Below are 26,683 nucleotides of genomic sequence, written 5' to 3'. Positions count from 1 at the left end.
GCAACAAACTGCATGGCGTTACCAAATACACTGCAGGTCCTTTCTTCTTCCATCATCTTTGAAATGTGGTGGTTCGCACACACCATTAAATTGAACCGAAACGATAACGACGATTCGCACACGTTCTTCGCGTTACCGGACGCGTACCGATCACGATATTTGCACTATACAGATGCAAATAACATATGCGGGTTTGGAAATATCGATAGTAACTATCGTCTTAGTTATATTCAATCCCGTGCCACAACCGCACTATGGTATATTGCATCATCATACGTGATCTTATATATATATATATATATAGCCTAGGTAATTGCTTTGTTACTGTACAATACACTTTCGTAATTACATTATAATCACTAGCATTTAGGTAATGTATTCTCATGAAATAACGTTTCAGCTTCACAAAAATATGTACATTTGTTTGATTAAATATCGTCACTGTAAAAGTTACTTTCATACAACGCTGGCTGAATATAAAGAACACCGACCGCACGGTTATCAACTTCAAGATAGAGTGAGCTTCCCATCTCCAGAAGCTACTACATTCACCAAACTTCCGGTATTAGTCATATCATCGGGGATTCCAATGATGCGATGACGCCATTGCTCTGCAAAAGCTCTGATTCAATAGAAATATATTTATAACTTTATTAATCTAGAATTAAGAACTGTAACTGTCTACAGGTAGTCTTTAACGTCTAACTTGCTTCTATTTCATATCAAAAATGTGGAGTATGGCTTTATAACTGATAACTGATTGTCTAATAAAATCAAGAGTAGTGCAGCACTGTAAATCTCAAAGTTGGTAAGACTGACTTCATTTGTTCTGTAGATTCCTTCATTCCGTAATATCCCTTCCAGGGCTGTGATTGGTCTTTTTTGAATCGGCCGCTCTCAAACACTCGTAAATTCCCCGATTGAATCACACGGAATGCCCGAGATATTCGCTGTTGTTATGAAAGATAAGAAGTTATTTCTGAAGCCATGCGCTGCCGGGATACTGCATTACGCAAATTCTATATTGCACCATGACTCCTTCTTGTATTAAATGCACAATATTACACCATATTACATATTTACTATTTGGGGCATATATGATATGGCACAGTAGGATGAATACTAAAGAAATAATCTTCTGTCTATGCGTTTATCTTTGTTGGTAATCCTTGAGTACGGTAGTTCTAGCGAATTTCGAACTTCCGGCCTAATTGCAATTTTCATTTCTATTTGTGCTTAATAACAACCTATTGTAAATAGAATACGTCTGAACGTAGTTTAAAAACTGTAGTAGTGTATTGTAGTGATATTAGAAATTAGAATAATTATTCTATTATTTTGAGTAGTCTTGCGAATTTCAAACTTTAATTGTAATTTCCATTTCAGTTGTGCTTAGTAATAACCTGTTGTATTATAATTAGGATACGTCTGGTAAAATCATTTTAGTGTATTATGCCTATAGTAGGTATCTTATTATAAATTAGTGTGTTTATTCTATTACTGTAAAATATTTGTGTAGTATAGTATCTGTAGAATCTATAGTATCTGTGGTATCTGTATTAACTCTCTTACTAGTATTCTGTTGCAGTAATTAGGGTAGAATTAACTGCAGTTTAGAATTGTGTAGACTTAATTCTTGTGTATTACTTTCGGTTTTCAGTAACTAACAGCAATTTTCTTTCCGTGAGGCTGTTGTAGAAGAAATATTCGTGCAACTAAGTAGTATTGGAATGTAGTAGCTGCTTACATAAATTACCTTGTTGTTGTGTGATCTTTGTGAACTATCCTAGACAATATTGCTTTCCTTTCATTTTTATTTTTCACAGAATAAGATATTTTATTTTTCCTTTTCTTCCCATTATTCCGTAAATAATGGCTAGAGAGTCCAAGAATAGCAACTGTGGGTGTGGCCAGGCATTAAGGAGTATGAGGGAGGATTTGGAGAGTATGAGGGAGATTATTAGGATCCTCTCAGAGGACAGGAAGGAAAGTAGGCCTCCCTCAAATAATGTACAGGATACAGTAGGTGTAAAAGAGGGATGGGAAGGAAATGGGGGAATTGTAGAAGACAGGTGGTCTAATGATTTAAGGGGAAGGAGGTTGCAGGCTAAGGGCTCTGTTCAGGACCAGAATTCAGTACAGGTGTCTGTGAGAAATCGGTACGAGTCACTCCAGGTAGAACAACCGAGGGAAGATGCGGAACAGGGAACTGTTGCTGAGCTGTGTGGAAGTAGGAGGAAGGTAAAAAGTAGGAAAGGGAAATGTAGTGTAGTGGAATGGAAAAGACAGGTGGAACAGTGTCAAGGGAGGGAGAAAAAGGAGGAGGAATTAGCTTCTGCAGCAGTGAGAAAAGATACCCCCTGTGGGTGGGGGCAGTAGAATAACACCCACGGTATCCCCTGCCTGTCGCAAGAGGCAACTGAAAGGGGCCTCAGGGGCTCTGAACTTTAGAGGGTGGGTTGGCGACCACGGGGCACTTAGCTGAGTCCTGTCATTGCTTCCACTTACTTGTGCCATGCTCCTCACTTTCATCTGTCCTATCCGACCTCTCTTGGTCAACTCTTGTTCTTATACGACCCCGACGCTATTAGGTTTTCGAGGGCTAGGGAGTCATTAATTTTCACGCCCTTCGTGGCCCTTGTCTTCCTTTGGCCGATATCTTCATTTTTCGAAGTATCGGACCCCTTCAATTTTTCTGTCTGATTAGTGTTATATAGAGGATGGTTGGCTAGTTGTACTTCCTCTTAAAACAATAATCACCACCACTGAGAAAAGATAGGGCTGACCAGAAGGGGAGGGGATCAAATGAGGTGGGTAGGGTTGAGGCTCTGGTCATGGGGGATTACATCGTTAGACATGTGGTGAATGGGTGTGGAGGAAAGGGAGCAAGAATAGAGTGTTATCCAGGAATTAGGTTGAGGCAGATGTTGAGGAAAGTAGGAGAGAAGGAAGAGTGAAAGGAGAAGGTGGTAGTGTTTCACGTTGGTATTAATAATGTAAGACAAGCAGGTATAAGTACCAACATGGTTGGGGATGTGTGGGATCTGGTAAATGCAGCACGGATGAGGTTTAAGGAAGAGGAGATTGTTATCAGTGGAATACTGTGTAGGAGGGATACTGACTGGAGGGTGATTGGGGATTTAAATGAGACTATCGAATGGGTATGTGGGAAACTGGGAGTGAGATTTCTAGATCCTAATGTGAAACATACTAATTTAGCATGGTTTTTAATGTGATTATACCGATGTCTCCAAGAGTGATATCTGGCTGTTCCTATAGTTATTGTATTTCAACCTTCTGTCGACAGAGGACAGCTCCCTCTGTCGCGAGCGTGAAGGATCTTTTCTCGGCGAGACCTTTTTAATATCTTCTCCTTGAAGTAATGTTGTGCTGTTTATGCTGGGGAAAGAAGAGATGTGTCACACACACACACCCCCTCTAGGGACACCATGACCTTGAAGTCGGTGTGGGGGCTTGTGTGCTTGTTGATCCCGAGGGCTGTGCCAGCTCAGGGTTACCCATGCTGGATAGGCCTCGGTGTAGGGCCAGACTAACAAGGTGTCCCCCGAGTTGTTGAGAGGTGTCTGTGCTCTTTATTCTTCATCACTATTTCTACCCTTCTATTCTCACCATCTTTAATTTCATTCCTCTTCCTGTCTGGCCCCCCTCTCTGCCTCGGGTAGATTAGGTTAGACATTACAGAAAAAAAAGAAAAAAAAGAAAAAAAATTAAAAAAATAATTTAAAAAATTAAATTTAAAAAATAATTAGGTTAGTACGGAGGTTTTATCCTCCCCCAATCACAAGTTTCGGGTCGTGGCGAGGTGATGCATGGCTACTGGGAGAGTAGTTCCAAGCGACCCCCTCCAGATACCGGGCGCCCTCTGGAGTATATAGCCTTGCCTCCGGTAAATCTCCTTGGCTCTGCCGGAGGTCGACCTCTTATTTCCATGAGTACTCGTGGGACAAAAGACGGAACCTCTTTCTCTTCCTTCTTTTACAAAGGGTGGCACCCTTCAAAAAACAGCGTCAAATTTTGCTAAGAAACGTAAGCGGTATACTCCAGTTCCTGTAGACTACATGAGTGACGAACGTCTTCCTCGATTCCTGGTTGCTTCCAGGGTCGATGGTAAAAGTTTCCTTGACGAATGTCCTTTTATGATAAGCAATTCCATCGAAGAAATTGTTGCTGGTGAAGTCGACGAGATGCGCAAGCTCCGAGATGGATCCGTACTTATTAAGACATCTACGGCTGAACAGTCCAGACGGCTACTTAAAGCCACGTTATTCGGAAAGGTAGAGGTGAAAATCGAGAAGCACCAAACCCTTAACTCTTGCAAGGGAGTTATATTCCACAGGGATTTGGTTAAGTCTTCCGATGATACGATGATCCGGTACCTAGCACGTCGGGGTGTAACCGACGTGAAGAGGTTGAAGAGGCGTGTGGGTGATAAGCTACTCGATACGGGTGCTTTCATCCTTACCTTCGACGCTGAGACCATACCTGAACGAATAAAGGTAGCAATGTATCGCCTGACTGTTCGTCCGTACATTCCGGCACCAATGAGGTGTTATAACTGTCAAAAGTTTGGCCACACCTCATTGCGATGTACAGGTTCGACGACCTGCAAAATGTGTGGGAAGTGCGAGCATGCTGGGGTTGAATGCACACCACCACCTGTGTGCGTCAACTGCCCGGGTACGCATGCTCCAATCTCCAAGGAGTGCCCCACATTCAAGCGGGAGAAGAAGATCCAGGAGATAAAAACGCTGGATAAGCTATCTTATCCAGACGCCCGGAGGAAGTTCAAATCCATGGCTGCTCCGGAGTTCTCCGTCTCATTCGCGGAAAAGGTCACAAACGTACGGATCACTCCACAGAGTTTTGTACAGAACACCGGTACTGAAAATGCATTGAAAAGTCAAAGCCAGCAACAAAATTCAGTAAGTAAAGAAACTGGAGTTTCACCATGTGAAGCAACGAAAAGAGCGTTACTGTCGACGTTGCCTGGGAAGGGCCCTTCCCAGGAACGTTCGACTGGGAAGTCCTCCCCCAACAGTTCGGGGGGAAAGACTTCCCCAAATAGGGCTGGAAAGTCCAGCCCTCCTTCCAATGCCCAGATCATAAAGGAGGAGAAGGTGAAGCCACAGAGCTCCCTTAAAAAATTGGAGAAGAAGCCTTCTCCAACTCAGCCGGGGTCCACAGGATCACCGAAGAAATCCGGCAAGCCATCTGCCGGCTCTCCTCCCAAAAAGAGAGAAACGGTGGGCAAGAGCGAGAGGCCCCGACGCCCTCTTGTTCGATCACTTTCTGGAGAACCTAGTTCTCCCAGAAAGAAGGCCCACTGTTCCAGACCAATGAGATCACCGTCCGCGGAGGGTCCAGTCACTGCGCCTCCTTCTTCTGAGGAGACAATGGAGACTGAACCACTCATTGTCGTGGATGGTGACGACAATACCGACAATAACGGCGGAAAATGGCAGGTAGTTGACAAAAAGAAGGGCAAGCAATTGTCCTAATTTCGCAACACTACCAATCCACACAATGGCACTATTGCAGTGGAACTGCAGTAGTTACCACTGTCGCCTGGCTGAGTTACGTCAACTGATATCCGTCTATGCGGCCTCCATAGTCTGTCTACAGGAATCTCGCTTGAGACCTGGACACGACACGACTATGAGAGGATATCGTCTTTATTCCAAAGACAGAGTAGCTGTGGATGGCGCGGCAACTGGGGGCGTTTGTACCCTAGTTCGCTCCGACATCTTCAGCGAAGAAGTACCGCTCCGTACTCAGCTAGATGCAGTTGCAGTTCGCACTCCGTTGCCAGTAATGACAACGGTTTGCAACGTGTACTTTCCACCGGATTATAACCTTGATATGCATGCACTACAAGATTTGATCGCTCAGTTGCCTCCTCCTTTCCTCATACTGGGGGATGTGAACGCCCGTAACACACTATGGGGTTCTCCGTCTTCCTGTTCTAGGGGGAGGAAGCTCGAGCGAATGATCAACCTATTTGATCTTTGTGTGCTCAATACAGGGGAACCGACACATTTCAGTAGCGCGCATGGCACATTCTCACACCTGGATGTCACTTTGTGTAGCCGTGCGCTAGTTCCCCTGCTACGGTGGCAAGTTCACGACGACCTCTGTGATAGTGACCACTTCCCGATAATTCTGTCTCTCTTGAATCAAAGACAGTCCGAAGTACCCAAGCGCTGGTTACTTCGGCGGGCAAATTGGCCAGAATTTACAAAACGCGCAGTGATGGCTGATGATATGCTGGAGTCTGTTGACGACCACGTCTCTTCCATTACTACTGGAATTTTGGCTGCTGCAGAGGAAGCAATTCCTTCCTCGTCCGGTATTCGTCGCCGGAAACAGGTCCCATGGTGGACGGACGAAATTGCAGCAGCCATACGTGATCGCCGACGGGCCTTTAAGCATTATCGTCGGAATCCTACAATGGCCAATCATATCGCATTTAAGCGTCTGCGCGGGAAGGCCCGTTTTTTTGATTCGAGAAAGTAAGAAAGCTACGTGGGAAAAGTATGTGTCATCCATCACGGCACATACTCCGTCATCACAAGTGTGGACAAAACTCCGCCGTATTGTCGGAATACAGAATGTGCCCTCAGTACCCGGAATCTCCATGAATGGAGATATAGTTACGATTCCTTCAGTCATTGCAGACCACATCGCGTCACATTTCGCAGATACGTCCAGCTCTAGGAGATACGACCCTGCATTTCTTCCAATTAAGCGCGAAGCAGAGGCCCACCATCTCTCTTTTGCCTCTAGTGGCCTTCACGGAGTGGGAGTTGCGAAGTGCACTTGCGCTATGCAGAGATACGGCTCCTGGACCGGACAAAATCCATAATCAAATGCTTAAGCATTTGAGTGACAGATGTCTCAAGGATATCCTCACCCTATTCAACAGAATATGGAGTGAGGGAGTGTTTCCATCTCAATGGCGTGAGGGAATTGTAATACCAATTCCCAAGCCAGGTAAAGATCCAAAACTTCTGGATAGTTATAGGCCAATATGCCTTACAAATGGCCTCTGTAAGCTACTTGAAAGGATGGTTAACCGGCGTCTTGTGTGCGCCATGGAAAAAGAGGGCCTCCTGTCTAACTACCAGTGTGGTTTTCGCTCTCATCGGTCTGCCACTGATCATCTGGTCAGACTGGAGAGCGCCATTCAGGTGGCCTTTCTCCGGAAGGAACACCTAGTCGCCGTATTTTTTGACCTGGAAAAAGCTTACGATACTACCTGGCGATATGGGATTCTCTCCACTCTACACCAGTGGGGATTTCGGGGAAGTTTGCCAACGTTTATTGAGAACTTCATGCCGCTCCGTCTCTTTCGAGTCCGAGTAGGGAATGCATTTTCTCAATATTACGTTCAGGAAAATGGAGTACCTCAAGGATCGGTACTGAGTGTCACGCTGTTCGCAATCGCCATCAACGGCATAGTTGCCGCTGCTGGGCCCGCAGTCGTTCCATCGCTGTATGTAGACGACTTAGCTCTACATTACAGCTCCGGAAGGGTGGCGTTTGCAGAGAGACAGCTACAGCAAGCTATTAACCGAGTCGACAGATGGGCCCTGCAAAATGGTTTTCGATTTTCAGCAGCGAAAACCTCAGTTGTACACTTCTGTCGACGTCGGCCTGTGCATCCCGAACCAGAGCTCCGCTTGCGAAACAGTGTCTTACCAGTGGTTGACACCTGCAAATTCCTGGGTCCCCATTTTGATAAGAGACTTACGTGGCAGCCCCACATCCTTCAGTTAAAGGTTGCCTGCATGAAGAGACTTAACATGCTTAAGTTTCTCAGCGGCACTTCGTGGGGGGCTGACCGTGCGGTACTGCTACGATTTTACACGGCGACGGTCCTCTCCCGAATTGACTATGGAAGTTCGGCTTATGGCTCAGCATCAAAATCTACGCTGAGCCTTTTAGACAGTATTCACCATAGTGGAGTAAGGCTGGCAACGGGTGCTTTCCGTACTAGCCCCATTCCCAGCCTGCTCGCTGAAGCGGGAGTTCCACCTTTACGGATAAGGAGGCAGCAGTTACTCCTAACGTACGCTGCCAAAATTCGTGAAATGCCGCTACATCCAAGCTATCAATGCATCTATCGCACCCAATACCACCAGCGGTGCCAAGACCGGCCGAATGCCACACGGCCGGTTGGGTTTCGGATTGATAGCTTGTGTCATGATTTGAATATTGATATCGGTGGTTGTCTTGAACGAACTCTTAGCGAGGTACCTCGGTGGTTGGTTCCGCGACCGGATATACGTCTAGATCTGCTCCGTGGACCCAAGGTGAACACGGATTCCTCCGTTCATCGGAGGTATTTCCAGGACTTTGTTCACCAATATCCGGCCGCGAGACTTATCTTCACGGATGGTTCTAAAATCGGAGATAATGTTGGTTGCTCTTTTGTCATTGATGATATGAGTACGAAGATCTCGCTCCCTAAAGTATGTAGCGTGTATACTGCAGAGCTTTACGCCATCTTAGAGGCTCTGCAGTTTGCACTGCGTGACGAAGGAAGCCACTTTCTGTTGTGTACCGATTCGTTAAGCTCTCTGCAGTCTATTGAAACCTGTTTCTCGCAACACCCACTGGTGCAGCAGATACATGACCTTCTAGCCAGGTTAAGCGATGCTAGCACCAGAATTACTTTCGCGTGGCTTCCAAGCCACGTTGGGATTGCGGGAAACGAACTTGCGGATGAAGCAGCAAAGGAAGCTGCACTTTTACCTCCAAGACCCGTCAATGTACCTGCTAAGGATATTTGTTCTCAGCTACGTCGAACCATCTTGGCGTTCTGGGAATCGGAGTGGCTAGATATCCGAACTCCCAACAAGATGAGAGCAATTAAGAAGACAACTACCGTGTGGCGGTCCTCTTTCCGACCTTCACGGAGAGAGGCCATAGTACTGTGCAGGCTGAGGATAGGTCATTTACGATCCACGCACTCCTATCTCCTAAAGAGGGAAGACCCCCCAGTGTGTTCTTGTGGTGCCGAATTCACCGTGGCCCACATCCTCACAGAGTGCGCCGATCTCTCTGGCCTAAGACGGAGCCTCAGCCTGCATGAAACACTCGAACGCATACTAGCCGATGACGCGACTACTGCTGATCTCGTCATCCGCTTTATGTGCGACAGTGGACTTATCAAGGGTATGTAAATTACAAGTGTACTGTTACTCAGGGAACGTACGTTCCCTTTTGATATGTTAGTAATCCTTTCGGCCTAGTTTTATCATTATATTTTTTTGTTTTATTTTGTACTGCGTTTCCAAATTCCTTTGTTGAATAAATAATTTTGTTTTATATTTTAAATTTCATTTCCACTTATTTGTTCAGAGAGGATGATTACCTCGTTGTACTTCCTCTTAAAACAAAAATCACCACCACCACCACCTCACACACACACAGGAGCGTCGTTTTTTCTTTTCTTATGGTGGTTTATAAGTTTAAATCTATGCAAAACTGCTGCATCATTTGCATGCTTCGATGAATGATATTGACGGTAATGTAACGTTTTAAATTTATTTGATGTATTAACTTTCTTTTTATTATGGCCGACCGAAGTCCATCTCGGTACTCGAAGCGAGAATGGCATGTGTATGAGTTGTGTAGGTGATTGTGGTGCGTCAAAATCTGGTCTCTGATTATTTTAAATGAATTTCTCGATGAAACATTTTGCCATTATTTTGAGGTATGGTCTGTGTGTCGGCCAGGTCTATTCTAGCCGTACGCAGTAGGGATGGCAGTTTTTAAAAAAATACCGATATATCGATATTTCGATATATTGAAAACTTATTTTCGATAATCGATATTTATTGCACATAATATATCGGTATATTCAAGCGATATCGATATATCGTAACCCAAGAGTACCTACAATATCATCACCAGATCTCAATGCATATATATCAATATTGGTTTATTCTGCCTGTGCACGCGACTGGTTGGTTGAGTTTATCTTGCTACTGGAATTCGCGGTTTAATTATCCATGGAAATTATCCATCAACGGCTGCTAATTTCAGATGACCACTAGCCTGCACGGTTGCTAGGGTTATACTTCCATAACACAAATTTTCATTCACCCGCAGCCACAAGACAGCAGTCGAGGCATAGATCCTGAATAAATAGCTTTTTAGAGTGAAAGAAGTAGTGTCAGTAATGCTTGATGTTCATATAAACCTCGTAAATTAGTAGAAATGGCTGAAAATAGTTAAGAATATGATGCAGCATCTACCGTGCAAGTATTTATGGTTTTATCATTGCATTGATAGGATAAACAAGGAAGAGGAAAGGAAGCGGCCGTGGCCTTAAGTTAGGTACCATTCCGGCATTCGACTGGAGGAGAAGTGGGAAACCACGGAAAACCACTTCCAGGATGGCTGAGGTGGGAATCGAACCCACATCTACTCATTTGACCTCCCGAGGCTGAGTGGACCCCGTTCCAGCCCTCGTACCACTTTTGAAATTTCGTGGCAGAGCCGGGAATCGGACCCGGGCCTCCGGGGGTGGCAGCTAACCACACTAAACACTACACTACAGAGGTCTTACCACGCTTACGTCTCTTGGTTAACTATTTTGTTGAAACATTCAAATTTACGTGCAAACCGGATTCAGAATGACATAAAATCAAATGAAATTTTCCAATCATTTAGTAATACATAGAAGCAGATTCGAACAAATCAAAACATTGTTGATGGCTTCAAGCATGCTGCACATTTTAACGGACTTAGATTCTTAGCTGCCGCCTTACCTTATAAAGTAAGGAATCAATCAAATTCGGAAATATATACAAACAAATTAAAATTTTTAATCATTCAGTATTATGTACAGATAGATACAAACAAATTAAATATTTCTTGATGGCTTCAAACAAGTTGCATATTGTTAATAGATCCCCGATTTATAGAACTTCAATATAATTTCAAATCCTTGTATTTTGGAAAAGAAATAATTTTATATCGAGATATATCGCTATTTTGTTTTGATAGTAGGATAATATCGGCATGTCGATATCGAATGAAATATCGATATTTATTATATCGGAACCTCCCTAGGTGTTATCGATGCCTACGAGATAAGTAAAGGCCTCACCATGCACGGTCTCTTCAAGTACTAAATTGACAAAGTAGCAGCAGTTCAAATATCGCCGCTGGATGTGAGGTTTTCGCTCCATTCCTCAGCACGATTCCAATTGGCATTAGGATGATAACTTGCACATAAAAGCACACTACAAATATAAAACATTGCGTTTTGAGTAGGAAAGTGATATTTCTATGACGTTTAATGAAGAAAAATAAATGTATCACCGAGTAATTCAAGATGAGCTCATACGAATCAGGTAGTATAATTGCAACCGGAAAGTACACATCCTAATAAAAATGAAAATACTTCATAGTATGTTTTAAAACACTGCAGTATTCACAGAGCCTTCGTCGATGAATGCAGAGTGGGTCTCGGCCCACAAGTGGCCACGGCTGGTCCGTGGTCAAACAGCTCTGCACTCCGACCGGCCAACCGACCAGAGGAAGGGTGGCTCTTCGTCTCTGTATTCGGGAGACTGGACAGGGCTGGACCTCACGGCTGGTCTCCACTGTCGGTTTTCCTGAGAATGGTTTTACGTGGTTTTCCATTCTCCTGCAATAAGGCAAATGCTGGGAGGGTTCCTAGTATAGGCCACGGCCGCCAACCCCCTCACCATCTCCGAGCATCTCCTTCGCCGTAACAAATCTCCCGGCCTCACAGACGGCGTCACCATCTAAGAGGCCCGCCTCCTCCTTCAGGGGAGGAATTAAAACATTTTAGTATTAGTACGTAACCTAGTCTTGCCATGCAAATACCCTGAAAAAAAGTGTTGGCATTGATTGCGACTAGTTTTAGTAGAAATGCTAAAACACGTGCTTTCAAAATGTTCACTACATACTACAGACTTCGAGGAAGGTTGCCACATGCTATTTTTCTCGTCACCGCGACATGACATAATTAAGACCCATTTTTCTCGTAGTTCCACATTTACTCGTGGAAATAAATGCCACTACCTTTCTGAAGTTTACTTTTGCAGAATGGTGCACAGCAATAAACCATTGTTTATCACGCGCAATAAACATCTTGTGAATAGAATGTTTACAATAAATACTCTCTCGGCTCTTGTATATTTATCAATATGCACAAAACATTTTCTTAATGTAAATCCACAGCCTGTTTAGAGTCATTTGACCGGGTCAGCAATGGAACGAATTAAGCCCCATCTAGCGGCGAGAATAGGATATTTTCCCGGCTGTCGAAGCCTGTCGCATTCCTCTGGGGCAATGATTAATGACTGACAAATGAAATGATATTTGAGAGTGTTGCTGGAATGAAAGATGGTAGGGAAAACCGGAGTACCCGGAGAAAAACCGGTCCTGCACAAATCTCATATGGAGTGACCGGGTTTTGAACCACGAAACCCAGCGGTGAGAAGTTGGCGCGCTGCCACCTGACTCACGGAGGCTTCTATTTTCATAACTTTACGTTTAAATATAAACCATATACTCATCACAAGCTGAATACACAAATCAACGCCTTTTATAATGAATTTTAAGGCTTATCTCACCTAAACTTACCTTTTTCCTTCACAGTTTCCATATAGTCTGTGTTGTTAAATGGTGGAGGGCTAACACGAAGTCTAGCGGTGACTCTGGAACTAGAACGTATTTCGCGCTGTGTAAACTGCCATGCGAAGGCAACTGTGTTACATATTCCACCGTTTGTATTCGAATTATAGTACAGCCTATCAGAGGCTCAGAGCAAGGTATTGATTAGATTGGATATTTCCAGGTTGCAATTCCACCTTCACTAGCACCATCTCTTGCAGAATTATCGGCGTTCTCTAGTGCGGATGTTGTTAATGAAAATAATAATTCAAAGAAAAACGATATATTAATGGAAAAACCGATATATTATTCGATAAATCGAATCAAAATTTCGATATCGATATATCGATAAATCGAAAGGAAAATATCGGTATTTCATAAAAACCGATAAATCGTTGCCATCCCTAGTACGCAGTATGTAGGTGATGGATCTACGCGTGACCGTGGGGTCACAAACGTCCTACTGTCATTTGCCCTTGGTGGGCTATATATCTACTACTGACGTGAGACCTTATTGATGAAATGTTGAACTGCACTCCACGAGTTGCCTTGATTTTATTTACTCGCACCAATCTGCCGGAATTATTTGCCTTTGGGGGCAAAAGGATCGCGTGATTGAATGAATGTGTAGATGAATGAGCTGAGTGCGAAGATCACGTATCGGTCTGTTGAATTTATGCCTATTTGTTCCCTATCGCGCCTCTTTTCTCCTGGGTGCGAAGTCTTTATTTTGTATGGTGTGCATCCTAGTTGTTTACGACCTGGAGCTCGCCATGTTGGTTTATTTCTTTCATGGCCGTGTGCAGGCAACACCTCCTAGATAATAAGGCCTAACAACAGCGTAGTGACGTCATGCTACGGAGGCGATGGCAATGCAGAGAAACGCGGAACATAGTTAAACACAGACATGAATTTCATATTTTTTGCCAATGGAATAATTTATTTACTAACAAATAGCGTTTCAAATTTGAAGAATATTGAATTATACTGTCGTTATTACCGTATTTTAGTGACTCTGCCATTAAAGATAAACAGCAGACAGTTGTAAAACACGACAGCATTTTGCAATGTTAACTCACTTAGGCCGAATTGCTAACATCACAACAGAATGTTACGAACATATTTCAATTTAAATAGGTATTACGTGATCTTAAAAGAAAACTAGCACGTATAATATTAGCATAGGCCTAACATCTAAGCTGATGTAGCATCACTAGCAGTATTTGCACATGAGCCTAGAATGTTTCCTCCCTTGAAGTTCATGTATGGTTTAATGAGAATTTCACCTACCATCGATGTTACTAATTTGTAATTCTGTTCGAAACCTTTATGTATTCCAGAAAGTATGTACATTTCTAACCAAATATTGGACTACCATTCGGACTGGAGCCTACTCTTTTAAAAGTATTGACATATTGTGGCAACATTAAATTGCTACTGTCTCATACATTTGTAAAAATCGCACGGCGCAACAGCCCTGAAGGGCTTGGCCTTGATCCTGCTCAGCCCGAAGGCCTGCAGATTACGAGGTGTCTTGGGTTCCGCATGACGAATCCTTTCAGCCGTTATTCTTGGCTTTCTAGACCTGGGCCGCTATCTCACCGCCAGATAGCTCGCAAATGTAAACACGCAGGCTGAGTGGACCTCAAACCAGCCCTCAGATCTAGGTAAAAATCCCTGACTTGGCCTGGAATCGAACCGGGGCCTCCGGGTAAGAGGCAGGCATTATATCCCCTCACCACGGGGTCGGCCATAAATTTGTAAACATGAGGAGATATCAGACAGAAGGTTGAACAAATAACAAGAAAATCATGCACATACTCCTTTATGAACTAAGAAATGTTTTAACTATGGCTATTAAATTAACTGTGGGGACATCATCCGCGGTGTCCAATTCACCAACTAGGACTAGAATTAACTTATTTATTGAATCTTTCTACACATTGTTACACTCATTCCTTGTGATGCAGCTATGATGTTTTGTAACTAAAGAATTTACCGCATTTATATTAGTAATTTTGTCCACATATACATTAGAAATATTTTTACTTTAATAAAACCCGTTTAGAATAAAGGCCATGTCTTATAAGATGATTACATATGCCATGCAGTATGGTTGCCTTGATGTATCGACGTACAGAAAAGTTACTTACGTTCCCTTCATCACAGTACAACAACCATCAGGTAACAACGTGTTTATTGTACTTTTCAGCTGTGTTGAAATTCTGTATATGAGATATGTACTATCTTCAATGGCTCTGTTTATTGCTCCTTTCTATTCTACATTTTTGCCTGGTTCTTTTAACTACTCCTCTTCCAAGACCATGATTGTCGGAGACAGCAGTGACTTATATCTTTTCCAACTGCCCATCATATTTATAGTCACATTCTGGCAGGATAAGTACCAGTTACTTCCCATAAAATATCACCGACTTTGAAATGTCTGTGGCATACCTGTAAAATAATGTATCACCGTGAGCGAAATTCGTGCATTTACAGAGTGAATCGGCCTACACCAGCAGCTCCTGTAGGTGGTATGTTTTAATGCGTATAATAATAATAATAATAATAATAATAATAATAATAATAATAATAATAATAATAATAATAATAATAATAATAATAATAATAATAATAATAATACCGTAGAAATAATGTATCCCATGATTGTGATCTAACATAACCTTATATCATTAAAGAGTAAATATGCCTACATATCATCAGCTGTTGCGTGTAGTTAAATACGTCAAAGGCCTATACTCATTATGATTGTGTGAGAATGCAATAATAATAGTTACTCACCATTGAGTTATTAGTAAATCTGTAGTCTTGTCTTGGAATTGCACGTAAACATATCTGCCGCATAACCTCGTCTTTCGTAAACTTAATGCATGCACTTCGTTATCACTGCCGGAATTCTCCTTAAAGTTGAGTACGCAACACATCAGTACCATTACGTACAACGGTATTAACAATTGGCACCATTAAACGAATTAAAACTCTTCTAATTTCAGCGTTACATGGCCAAACTCATTGCTGTGTTATTACTGAAAAGGTTCAAGCTTGCCTCCCGATTTTGACGTCACAGTATATTCCCAGAACAGTTGTGAGGCCTTATATATCTGGGAGGTGTTGGTGCAGGTCCATGTTTTCTGTTATTGTTTTGCTTTGCGTTCATTGCTCCATGGAGCATTGTCTTTGCCCCCCGTGGATGTGGATTATTTCCTTGGTCCGGCAGTTTTCTGATTTAATCACTTTTTTATTTTATCTGCTCCTTGGTGTGTGGGAATCGATATGAGAGGGGATTGTTAAAAAAAAGGGTGGATATTGAAAATGTCTCCCACGCTTGAAATTGCGTTTCTATTCCTCGCCGAAGGAAAGATTGAATAAAGATTGAGTTAATGATATTCAGCTCGCTGTTTTTAGTAGCGAGGTCAGTGATGGAATAAATGCTATCATCTCAAGCGTAACTGTGCCCTATGCATGTAAGAAAAGATGAGGTCACGAGACCTTGGTACGATTATCTTTTGGGCTGACGCTGAATATGTATGTATTACCTTGTTATTATTACTGGTTATTTCATCTAATTAATCCCTTTGATTTACGTTACATTACAATATATTCTCATCTGTCATTTATACGGATTTTTACTCGTAGTAGTGTTAGTTATTAGCTTTGATTGTTTGAGGAGGATAACGTTTTCAGCTCAGGGCTATGTATTTCGCCCTTCCTGATCGGGGATCCACGGCAAATTTGCTTCCCTACGACGGTCGTGATTCACTGTGTGTTTCCTTAAACCGCAGTGGTCAATGTAAGGTAGTAAACTTGTTTATAAGGGTTATAGGCAGGTACATTCAGGGAAACGGGGTGGCCTAGGGAGCGATGTTAAGCAAACAGCGAACAGGATATCAAGTAGGGATGACATAAAAATGTTAGTGCTCAACTGTAGATGGATTGTAAACAAAGGAATCGAATTAAGTAATTTAATAGATATATACTTACGAGATATTGAAACAGGAGTTGAATCATGGCTGAAATGATATAATGGATGCAGAAATATTCTCATGGAACTGGAGGAATGGTGGGAGGGGGAGTATTCATTCTGGCCAAAGGAGAATTTGTAAGCTACGAAAACGTTAAGGATGAAAAACACGAAATTCTGTGTGTAAGGCTCATCTCTAAAGATAATAGGCAACTTGATCTTTGGAGTGTACAGACCGGGAAAGGGTAGCGTTGGCGCTAATTCAGAATTATTTGATAAGATAATCAGCTATGTTGGGAATGATATGGAAATGTATGTGATGGTAGCAGGTGATCTCAATATTCCAAATGTCAATTGGGAAGGTAATGCGAACGACAGGAAGCAAGAACAACAAATGGCAACTAAGTTAATATGGGAAGGGCAGCTGATTCAGAAAGTGATGGAACCAACTAGAGGGAAGAATATTTTGGACGTGGTACTGATAAAACCAGATGAGCTCTATAGAGAAACCGAACTAATAGATGGTATTAGTGATCACGAAGCTGTTTTTGTCGTAGTTAAAAGTAAATGTGAAAGAAAGGAAGTTACCGGTATTAAAATTAGGACTATTAGGCAGTACCATAAATGGCTGATATTACAGGCATGAGGGAGTTTTTAAGAAGTAACTATGATCGCTGGAAAATGGTAAATAAAAGTGTAAACAGACTCTGGGATGGGTTTAAAGGAATTGTTGAGGAATGTGAAAATAGGTTTGTACCTTTAAAGGTGGTAAGGAATACTAAAGATCCACTATATTATAACAGAGAAGTAAAGAGACAAAGAAGGAGGTGCAGGTTGGAATGAAATAGAGTTAGAAATGTTTATGGAAGTAAGGAGAAATTGAAGAAGCTTACTAGGAAATTGAATCTAGCAAAGAACTCAGCTAAGGATAACATGATGGCAAGCATAATTGGTGGTCATACAAATTTTAGTGAAAAATGGAAGAGTATATACAGGTACTTTAAGAAAGAAACAGGTTCAAAGAAGGACATTTCAGGAATCATTAAGGAACAAGGGGAGTGTGTATGTGAGGATCATCAAAAGGCAGAAGTATTCAGTCAGCAGTATGTAAAGATTGTTGGTTACAAGGATAATGTCCAGATAGGTGAGTTGAGTAATACTAATGCAGTATCAAAATTTACCTATGACAACAAAGACATTTACAGTAAGATAAAAAAGTTGAAAAGTAGAAAAGCAGCTTGAATTTATAAGATTTCTGGTGATATACAAAAGGCAATGGGTTTCGATATAGTACCATATCTGAAATACTTATTTGATTATTGTCTGATTGAAGGAGCTATTCCAAGTGAATGGAGAGTTGCTATACTAGCCCCTGTGTATAAAGGAAAGGTTGATAGACATAAGGCTGAAAATGACAGGCCAGTCAGTTTGACATGCATTTCATGTAAGCTTTGGGAAAGCATTCTTCCTAATTATATTAGACATGTTTTCGAAATTAATAACTGGTTTGACAGAAGGCAGTTTGGGGTTCAGGAAAGGTTATTCCACTGAATCTCAGCTTGTAGGTTTTCAGCAAGGTATAGCAGATATCCTGGATTCAGGAGGCCAAATGGACTGCATCACAATAGACCTATCCTAGACATTTGATAGGGTAGATCATGGGAGACTACTGGCAAAAATGAGTGCTATTAGACTAGAAAAAAAAAGAGTGACCGAATGGGTGGCTATATTTCTAAAAAATATAACTCAGAGAATTAGAGTAGGCGAAGCTTTATCTGACCCTCTAACAATTAAGAGGGGAATTCCTCAAGGCAGTATTATTGGACCTTTATATTTTCTTATATATATTGAACCCTTTTGTCCATACTGAAGGATACCTACCTTCCTTACCTATCAGCAAAAGTTCATGAGATCTGTCTCTTGGGTCGTATCGGGTTCTTTGTCACTTGCTGAGGTAAAGGTAGGGTTCAGTAATTCTAATCTGTCTTACTCAAATGAAAGGTTTGTTAAAAAAAGATGTCCCTATTTATTCAAGTAATTTCTGAAGCATTTATGATTTATCAACGGTATCACTGAACTCAATTGTGTTCAATGGACACCACAATTATTTTTACATAGAAGGTCAGAACACTGGTGTGAGCCTTTGACGTAACTGCCTGATGGGCATCCTTACAAGAAACCATTGTCTCAATCATTAATTAAAGAAAGGAAAGTCTGGAAACCTTTAAATTCGTCTTCCATGTGAGACTACATGTACCATCATAGTGATTCTTTATAGTCCAGCCCTCGTAACACGAACTCTGGACTCTGGGTATAATTAATGCAGTCCAATCGGTGTGTGCCACACTGTGGTTATACGGCATGGACCCTTAATTGAATCGATGTGACCTGCGACTATGTCATGAACCGACATCTAAACTTTAAAGTCATTGTGGATGATGACCGCAAGGAAAAATCATGCTACAGTGGCATATGGCCCTAATCTAAGTCACTGAGATTGATGACCCCCTGATCATCCAAGTTTCTAAACTGAAGGCTAAACACAATTAAGTTACATCGGTTGATGACCAAAGTTTCCACTTTACTATCCCAGCACATTTTCTGCTCCATTAATCAAAGTCAAATAATGCAACAACAACAATGCTCACAATACTTTGTGGCAGTAAAATCCAATACCTTCGGATATGACCCCTTAATCGTTACGTTAACATTTACATATAGCCCAGAAAATAAACTACGATTTCCAGAATGCATCTTCAAGTTACTCGCTTGATTTTTAAAGATATTTCAAAATACGGTTTTCACTGAATATAATAATTAAATAAATTTAAATGATTTAATTAAACCTTAAAGAACAACAAATTCTATTTCCCCGGACGAATGGTTTCTTCACAAGTCCCCACACAATTTGTTATCATGTTTGATGTTTATCTGTTGATTCCTGTAGCTGGAAAAGAACTATTACATCATTCATGCCCAGTTTTATATCTTGTTTCATGACCTCACACTTTAAATCTAATCTAACCCTAGCCATTATTAACACTTGGATAACCCTAATAATTACGTACAAACCAAAAGCAACTCGTCGTATAATTACGAGGTCATATATCGTCATAACATTGTATAAAGTTTGCGCACCCCTCACAGACAAAACAATCATCACTACCGCCGCTCTATATTTTGGACAACCCTGAAATTGGCTAACCTTACTCATTATACTCCAAGTTCGCGGTCTCAAATGTACATTACGTTCTCAATTAAACAAATTCACAGTATCCAACTAATCGCACGTTATTCCCGGATGAAAATTTCAAATAGATTCCGTCGTCGCCACGAATGCAATCGCAATCCTACATGTAAACCACTACATGTTCCGTTATACAAACTGTCCCCCCTCGATCAGCTGCCGGTCTCGATACAAACGACCCTTCGCTGTCTGTCAGTCTCGATATGAAACATCTGTTCATCATGCCTGACTGACCTTAAAGGATGAAACATTTAACTTCGCAAAAGACTAATTACAAAATACGATATATTCTGACCAACCAAATATGCACATAGATTTACTTTAACAAGTCCCACAATAATTGTACACATCGCAAATTAATATCGGCGCGGATTCTCGTATTCTGCTTTCCATTCCCAACATTATAAAATCTTCCTTGGGCATTCCACAAGTCCCGGCTTCATTGACAGGTCTCCAACACCTAATTCACAAATCTCGTCTCGACTCACACGACAAAACTAACCTCTGTTTCCCAAACTCACGACTATCACTGACCAAAAAAACTGGAAATAAAATCCTTACTAGAATCCACGACGTCTAATGAGGCACAATGCTTTAATAATGAATAACTTCGCCTAAAATGATATCGTATTTTAATAACTCGATTTTCACAAAAATGATTTACAAAATTCCTGATATTATCGTCACTCGGACACGGCTTAAACGGACATAGAATACACTACTCTCATGACAAATTCACCGACATGCGTTACTCAACACTACGTACAGCGCTTCCATCCGATTGAAAATGGGTAACCACGGATCCCTTCTGCACCAACTCCATCAAAATTCCAGTTGAAAATTTTACGTCGACTGAACATCTTAATTTGACATCACAAAATATAGGCAATAAACACACAGAAATGACGATCTACATTGGACGTGATATCACTTCGAAACCCTATTTAATAACTTTTACAACATCATACGGCACTCGCAATACTTCAAAAATTTATCCAAGTTAAAAATAAAAACAAATGACCCTTTTCCGTCGTATTCTGACATTTACAAAGGCCACATAGAGGTGACGAACTGCGTCGTATATACCCCCTAAAATAAACTATAAGTTAGACATCATGAAACAAGATATAGTAGGTGGTAAGATTGTAAGTCACATACCTTAAGGCACGCCAGCATTCATCTTAGGGCTCACCTTTGACCCTGGCATTTTTATATTTCTGGCTGTACAGACCATCATATTCTTCCGGTTTCCTGCAAATAAAGCATTTAAAAAAATGCCCTTAACTTGTTCTTGTTGATCGCACACGACGGACTGTAATTATTTCCCACACACGAATTACTTTCTTTACCACACACAATTAATACAAATTTATCCGGTACCTTGACCGTCCTTTTTGTACAATTATTTCCACTCAAGAAAAAAACTCCACATGGAGTCAAGACCCCAGCCACATCGGCTAAAATCTGTTGGTTGGACTTAGTCTACTTTTGTCGTTCGTTTTTACTGAGCAGTTCAACCCTCCGTCTTCAGCCTCGTGATACAAAATGCAGGGGCTTCATCATGGCGTCCCTTCTTATTTATAGAAACTACCCCCTCTCTCCGGGCATTTTTCTTTGCCGCCAAGAAAATTTCCGTAACTTTTCTGACTTAACTGAACTGTTTTATTACAAGAGTTTTGCAGGTAACCACATACTTGCTACATTGCCGGCGGCAGTGTTCATGGAATTTAAATTTTATACATATTCAATTAGCTGGATAAATGACCTCATTTGATAGGCGCTATATTTTGTCGACTTGGCGTGGGTAAGCGAGACACGCGCGATCTTCTGAAATAATCCACCGAAATGACTTAGATTATTCCGCGGTCGACACGTGCGAATGACGTCACCTCTCAGAGCGTGGGACAGAAGGTAGCCACCCCCATGCCACGTGTCACTCCCGTGATATCGAGAAATCGAACTTCTTATTCCAATTGACAATTTAATACATAGTACTCTTAGGGCACAAAGGTCATGGGTTCAATATCAATGGTGTGTGTAAAGAAGTGGAATCAGAGATAAGGCTGTTTGCAGATGATGTTATTCTGTACAGAGTAATAAATATGTTACAAGGTTGTGCACGTCTGCAGGGTGACCTCTATAGTGTTGTGAGATAGACGATGGGCAATGGTATGATGATAAACGGGGTTAAAAGTCAGGCTGTGAGTTACACAAATAGGAAAAATCCTCTCAGTTTTAATAACTACGTTGATGGGGTGAACGTTCGGTGGTGGTGGTGGTGATTATTGTTTTAAGAGGAAGTACAGCTAGACAACCATCCTCTATATAACACTAATCGGAGGGAAATATGGAAGAGATCCGACACTTCGAAAAATGAAGATATCGGCCAAAGGAAGACAAGGGTCACGAAGGGCGTGAAAATGAAAGACTCCCTAGCCCTCGCAAACCTAATAGCCTCGGGGTCAGAAAAGAACAAGAGTTGACCAAGGGAGGTCGGATAGGATGGATGAAAGTGAGGAGACTGGCACAAGTAAGTGGAAGCAATGCCAGGACTCAGCTGAGGGCCCCGTGGTCGCCAACCACACTCCAAAGTTCAGAGCCCCTGTCCTCCTGTGGGTGGAGGCGGTAGAATAACACCCACGGTATCTCCTGCCTGTCGTATGAGGCGACTAAAAGGGGCCCCAAGGGCTCTGAACGTTGGAGCGTGGGTTGGCGACCACGGGGCCCTCAGCTGAGTCCTGGCATTGCTTCCACTTACTTGTGCCAGGCTCCTCACTTTCACCTATCCTATCCGACCTCCCTTGGTCTACTCTTGTTCTTTTCCAACCCCGACGCTATTAGGTTTGCGAGGGCTAGGGAGTCTTTAATTTTCACGCCCTTCGTGGCCCTTGTCTATCTTTGACCGATATCTTCATTTTTCGAAGTGTTGGATCCCTTCCATATTTTCCCCCTGATTAGTGTTATATAGAGGATGGTTGCCTAGTTGTACTTCCTCTTATAACAATAACCACCACCACCACCACCACTCAGAGCCCCTGGGGCCCCTTTTAGTCGCCTCTTACGACAGGCAGGGGATACCGTGGGTATTATTCTACCGCCCCCACCCGCAGGGGGGGGGGGGTGAAAGTTCCTTTTGGGGATCATTGTAAGTACTTAAGTGTTAATATAAGAAAAGACCTTCATTGGAGTAATCACATAAATACGGTTGTTAATAAAGGGTACAGATCTCTGCACATCATTATGAAGGTATTTAGGGGTTGTAGTAAGGATGTAAGGGAGAGAGCATATAAGTCTCTGGTAAAAACCTAACTAGAGTATGGTTCCAATGTATGGAACCCTCACCAGGATTACTTGATCCAAGAACTGGAAAAAATCCAAAGAAAAGCAGCTCGATTTGTTCTGGGTGATTTCCGACAAAAGAGTAGCGTTACAAAAATGTTGCGATGTTTGGGCTGGGAATACTTGGGAGAAAGGTGACGAGCTGCTCGATTAAGTGGTATGTTCCGAGCTGTCATTGAAGAGATGGCGTGGGAGGACATCAGTAGACGAATAAGTTTGAGTGGTGTCTTTAAAGTAGAAAAGATCGCAAAATGAAGATAAAGTTGGAATTCAAGAGGACAAATTGGGGAAATTTTCCTTTATAGGAAGGGGAGTTAGGGATTGGAACAACTTACCAAGGGAGACGTTCAATAATTTTCCAATTTCTTTGCGATCATTTAAGAAAAGGCTAGGAAAACAACAGATGGGGAATCTGCCACCTGGGCGACTGCCCTAAATGCAGATCAGTAGTGATTGATTGATTGATTGATTGATTGATTGATTGATTGATTGATTGATTGATTGATTGATTGATTGATTGATTGATTGATTGATTGATTGATTGATTGATTGATTGATTGATTGATTGATTGATTGATTGATTGATTGATTGAACATTACTATATAACCCCGAGTTTCATTGGCAGGCAAGAGTTGGCAACACTTACCAAGCTGAAGGTTTTGCGATTTGGAAATGACATGGCCGCTTCTCCCAAACTTGCTTTGTGTGCCTAACCTCAAATATGACCTTAAACATATCGCATATCTATTTCGTTACATAACCTACTAATTATATTATAGGAAGTTACTTTTAAATCATATATTACTTAATCAACTATTCACATGCCTTGTATTTATACTGATAATCTCAGCTAACAGGATGACCATGAGTACAAAACCACACGGCTCCAGTACATGTAGTTACTAGTTTGACCTGTAGAGTACTGTGGTTACCTGTGGCGCTAAACCCTCATGTTGGGATCTCCCAAAGTTACCTTAATAATAATAATAATAATAATAATAATAATAATAATAATAATAATAATAATAATAGTACCGGTTGGTACATCTATACGCCGCACATTTGAATTTTCCGCCTTAAATTACTCCTCTACAGCTGAAACTCTGAACTTTAAAACTGAATTAATTCAACCGTTTATCTGAAGATGTCACTGTGTTAATTTCGAATTATTTTGTTTACTTATTATCAAGAGGTGTGGACATTCTCTCACAGATGACTCTACCAAAAACTACGATCATGCACCCTGGTGCGAAGTGAAGGAACTTTTGTTGAAGAAATTTTGTATTTATAAGTTTAGGTCTTTACTAAATTTTGTTCTTTCATTTGTGGGTTGACAACATTAAGCTTTCTTTCCGCCTGTTTTGAACTTCGCCAATCAGTAATTTCTGTAATTAATTTTCCACCTATCAGAGGTATCTTCTTCGAATTTCCATGTGTAACTCTTAGCTACCCAATAAAGTTGAGTGGGTGTGTCTTTATTATTCATGAAAGGTCTCGAATCTTCCACGAGGGTTTAAAAACTGCTGATTTTCTCGGCTCTTCGCCACTTCAACAACATTTACCTTAGTGTATGGATGTATAGCAGGGGGCGGGTTGCGCCTCTTCCTTCGAGCAGAAGCTCTTCAGCAAAGGTAATGGACTTTTAACATCTTTATTTCTTTCTTGCTCAGCAGTTTAACCCCCGGGAAAGGTTCGAAACCTTTTCAAAGTATCCTACCTGTTCAAAATGTAACTTACTGCCGGCTTATGTAAACATTTTCTTATTACTTTAACTGTAAATCGGGGATAGAGAGTGTCTTACCCTCTCGAGCTCCCCTTCATTTTGGATTTGAGGTGACTACGTTTTCATAACCGATTTTCTTCTCTTCATTAATGTGTTAAATTATTTTTCTTATACGAGTCACCTCTATAGTATGGGAATAGCCGCTGTGTATCGGCTTAGCGCCACTTAGGTTTTAACAAGCTTTCATGTAGGAGTGCAAGTACTCGCCTCCATTCAGCTTTGTATTTTGGGCCATTAACTTAACCCGTTTTGTTTTCCTTCCTACGAAGGCCCAGTAGATTGGGTACGAGGTACCCCTGTTCCATTATAAGTTGTGCCTTGATGGCAGTTTAGTGTAATAATCTGTTATTGCCTTTAATAGGCTTGGACAATGAAGAGCGGCTCAGCTCTTTCTGGTATTTTGAAAGGTGCCTCCAGGAGGCTTGACATTACGAGGTGGGAGCAAGTGCTCCATGTAATTAGGGGTTTTCTGCCCTTTGGTAATTTGTGGTTGTGAGCTGAGAGCTCAGAAATTGTTAAACCTTGGGGCTCGTAGCCCAGAATTTGTAAAGACACCTTACTTGTGTTTTCGCTTGTTATTGTACCTGAATATTCATTGTTATTTCACTTAGTGAAAAACTGTTAAAACTTGTTATCGGTTGAAAATATAACCTTTATTTAAATTATAAATTCATCATTCGGACATGTAGTTAGATCCATTCCAGCCCGCACCTTCTTTCACCTCTGCTGATCCACCAAAACACGGTAATAATAATAATAATAATAATAATAATAATAATAATAATAATAATAATAATAATAATAATAATAATAATAATAATAATAATAATAATAATAATAATAATAAGGCTTTGTCTCAATACCTCCAGACGATCATAAATACAGTGTAGCTTTCACGGATTTCCTTTCTTGGAACTCCTGGCGCTATCATTCAAGGACTTAAGTTGCAATCCTTGTTACACCTAAATATTGTCTAGTAGCAATAGTTTGAATTAAATTACTTAAAGTGTACGTATAATAATGCCAACATCATGTAATAAAAGTTCAGGTTTTATAAACTGCATTTATTCTACATTTTACACTGTTTCTTTTTTGCACGTTCTCAATATCACCTAATCCAAGAAATAACACAAATGTGGCATCACTTGGTTATTAATCATCTGGGTTACTTTTAGACTTGTTGTGTATCAACAATACAACTCTCTGCTATAAATCTATTCTTGTAAGGAGAAGAAGAAGAAGAAAATAAAAAAGACCTCACCATCAGCTCCGAAAAATGAGTGAAACTCTTAATAGTATATTTTCGGTCAGGATTTTCGTCTTCCGTATATTATGTCTTCTGCCTTCATTCGAACTAAATGAGAATATTGGTTTATAGTTACTTGTATAGTTGGATTTTTGTCGTTGTACATGTTACGGAGTTTTCGAGGAACAGAGAGAGGTCGGGCGGGAATGGGTCTATATACGAGAGACAAAGACGAATTTAAAACTTTAAAGTAAAGGATACATTTCTTCTCAGAAATTAAATGTTAACAAACAAAATTATTCACTTGGTGAAAGAACAAAATGTCAGGTACAGAGCAATTTTGATGCAAAAAGTAGAAAACCCAAGAATTAGCAATTTACAAGTTTTGAGCTTCAAGCTCCAAATTT

This window comes from Anabrus simplex, chromosome 1 (genome assembly GCF_040414725.1).
Source record: "Anabrus simplex isolate iqAnaSimp1 chromosome 1, ASM4041472v1, whole genome shotgun sequence".
In the NCBI taxonomy this organism is placed as follows: Eukaryota; Metazoa; Arthropoda; class Insecta; order Orthoptera; family Tettigoniidae; genus Anabrus; species Anabrus simplex.
The sequence above is the reverse complement of the archived record's forward strand: the minus strand, read 5'-3'. Positions refer to the sequence as shown.